The following is a 2,956-nucleotide window of genomic DNA, read 5'->3' as shown; positions in this document are numbered from 1 at the left end:
ACCTGTTGTCACGATGAATAGTGCTGCTATGGACATTTGTGTGCAAGGTTTTGTGTGGATGTATGTTTTCAACTTCCTTGGGTGTATATACCTAGGAGTGGAATTGCTGAGTAATAAGTTAACTCCATGTTTAATTGCTCAGTGGTTGAGTGTCTATCTACGAATCAAGAGGTCATGGTTCGACTAAGGTTCCATTCCTGGGCAGAGCACATGCTGGGGTAGCAGGCTTGATCCCCAGTGTGGGGCGTGCGGGAGGCAGCTGATAAATGATTTTCTCTCATCATTGATGTTTCTGTCTCTCTTTCCCTATCCATTACTCTCTGAAATCAATAAAAATGTACCTTAAAAATAAATAAAAATAAAAAAGCTTTCGCTTTTTGCCTGGCTGGTGCGGCTCAGTGATTGAGCGTTGACCCAGGAACCAGGAAATCACGTTTCCATTCCTGGTCAAGGCAAAGCCGGGTTGTGGGCTTGATCCCCAGTAGGGGGCATGCAGGAGGCAGCTGATCAATGCTTCTTTCTCATTATTGATGTTTCTATCTCTCTCCCTTTTCCTTCCTCTCTGAAATCAATAACAACATATTTTTTAAAAATTAAAAGCTTTCACTTTTGGACTTATGGTCAAGAGGGCAGCATAGGTAAACATGGAAATCTCCTTCTCCTGCAACCACATCAAGATTATAATTATAGCCCTAGCCAGTTTGCTTAGTGTATAGAGCGTCCGCATGCAAACTGAAGGGTTCCAAGATTGATTCCGGTCAAGGGCACGTACCTTGGTTGCAGGCTTAATCCTGGACATGGTTGGAGTGCCTGCAGGAGGCAACCAATTGATGTGTCTCCTTCACATGGATGTTTCTCTGTGTCTCTCCCTCTCCCTTCCACTCTCTCTAAAAATCAATGGAAAAATATCCTCTGGTGAATATTAACAACAACAAAAATTACAACTACAGAACAATCATCATTCAGAGGGCCTGACATCAGGCTGAATGGAAGCCCTACAACTAGGGCTTTAAAGAAGAAGCCATGTCAAGACAGGTAGGAGGGGCGGAGACACAGAGCACGCTGGCCTCACACCCCCATGTGACAGGTAAAGGTTGGGAGGGATAACTTGGCTGCAGAAGTACTCCCTGAAGAACAAGGAGGCTCCCCAGCCCAAGGCTCTGTTGTAGGCAGTTAGACAGACAGTGAGCAGAGCAAGGACGATGGGCCAGGTACAGAAAGTCACCAGGATGGAAAGCTGCACATGGGAGACCTGAGCTGGGTGCTGAGGATCCCAGGCCCTTCCTGGGGCCTCTGCAGGGAGGGCACCCTGTTCCCTCGGGGCCCACCTCCCTCACCTCAGTGGCACACACCTGGCCCGTGAGGGCGGGAGTGGGGAGCACTGACCCAGGGGCCCAGAGGGCTGGGCTGGGAACCGAGCAAACAGCGCGTTTAATTGCTTTCCGCAGCTCTGCATAGCCCTTCCCAGACCAGAAAACGAGAGGGCCAGGGCTCACCAACGCGGAAGAGCAACGATGAAGTGGTTTCCCTGCGGCTGGCTTCTGAGAGCCTTCAATGTGCAAACATGGCAGCACGTGGCCCAGGAGACACGCAGGGTCGGAGAGCTAAGCTGGTGGGCAGGAGGGGGAAAGCTAGGGCCAGAGAGGACGTGGAGCCTGCGGCCTTCCCTCCTTCCATCCATCCATCCCTGAACGATGTGGAGCTCACTTCAGCGGAGGCTGCAGTGCTGGTCTGCGCCTACTGCTGCTCAGCGGCCTGCAAGGTCATATTCAAGAAAAAGAAGTCAGAGCAATGGTGGGCAGCAACGTTGAGCTCAGCTGCATTCACTTGGAAGAAAAGAGTTTCGATTTAAATGAACTTTTTGTTTATTGGCAAATCAGTGTCACCGGCAGCAAGCCAGAAACTGTGACTTACTCCCTGTCGGGAAACAGCCTCGGGCCATGACAACAACCCGTGCAAGGACCAGGCCCAGATGGCAGGGCGACTTCTTTCCACGTCTGTACAACATCACCCCCAAGACGAACACAGGTTTCACTGCCTGGTCTTCAGGAGCTTGACAGCAGATTTTTGTGTGTGTGTGTGTTCTAATAAAACTTTATTTACAATAACAGATGGGCTGGATTTGGTTCCCTGGTTGTAGTGTGTCAACTATACCTGCTCTCTAGTGCATAGGTTGAAAATATGTGTAGGCTGCACTAGTGTGTAGGATGAAAAGTTATAATAAAGAGGGAAGGGAAAGCAACAAGGCATCAATGGATGTGGAGGGAAGTACAGAGGCGGGATGGGAAAAAGGAAGGCAGAGGATGTTGTATGTTTGTTTCCTCCCACGTCCTGCGTGGTTTAGGGTTCAGGATCTGGAAGAGGAGCCGCACACAAATGAAAGAGAAGAGACAAGAGATAATTCGGAAATACTGGGGGGCCAGGGGGGTAAGTCCAACTCAAGGCGAAGGACCTCCACCGGTGCCAGGCTTCGCCAGCCTTTTATTCAACTTTGGTTACACATAAAGCCCTTAGTCAGGCAGGTAATTGCAGTAGCAGACAGACTATCTTAAAGGTCAGTAAATATTAGAAGGATTTACTCTGAGACTATTTGATCAGGAAATAGCTTGAGCCCCCATTGTCAGGACTAGACAATCGGTGCATAACTCAGGCCCTGCCGTGGGTTCAAGGGTCACCAGCCTTCCGGGATCCTTGTTTGCACTTCTTGCTAGTGAAGACAATGGGCAGCCTCCCACAAGAGGATGTAAGTGAAGTAAAACGTGAACATAGAGTGATAAGGATGGAGGTGGCAGGAAGTATTGTGGGGGGGGGGGGTCTGCATTTGATGGGAATATCTCTATATGGCTCCTTTATTTTTTCTCCCCTTGACCCTTCCATAGCCTCCCATGCCCCCCAGTGTCTTGTGTCCATTGGTTATGCTCGTATGCATGCATACAAGTCCTTCGGTTGATCTCTT

At 49.5% G+C, this 2,956-nt stretch overlaps 1 pseudogene; it reads left to right on the top strand.

The window, feature by feature from the left end:
* The first annotated feature begins 1,202 nt into the window (after positions 1-1,202).
* The window catches only part of LOC102253393, a 6,999-nt pseudogene continuing 5,245 nt past the window's right edge, over positions 1,203-2,956 (top strand).

The sequence above is a fragment of the Myotis brandtii genome, unplaced genomic scaffold, assembly GCF_000412655.1.
Source record: "Myotis brandtii unplaced genomic scaffold, ASM41265v1 scaffold314, whole genome shotgun sequence".
NCBI classification, from domain to species: Eukaryota; Metazoa; Chordata; class Mammalia; order Chiroptera; family Vespertilionidae; genus Myotis; species Myotis brandtii.
The sequence above is the reverse complement of the archived record's forward strand: the minus strand, read 5'-3'. Positions and strand labels throughout refer to the sequence as shown.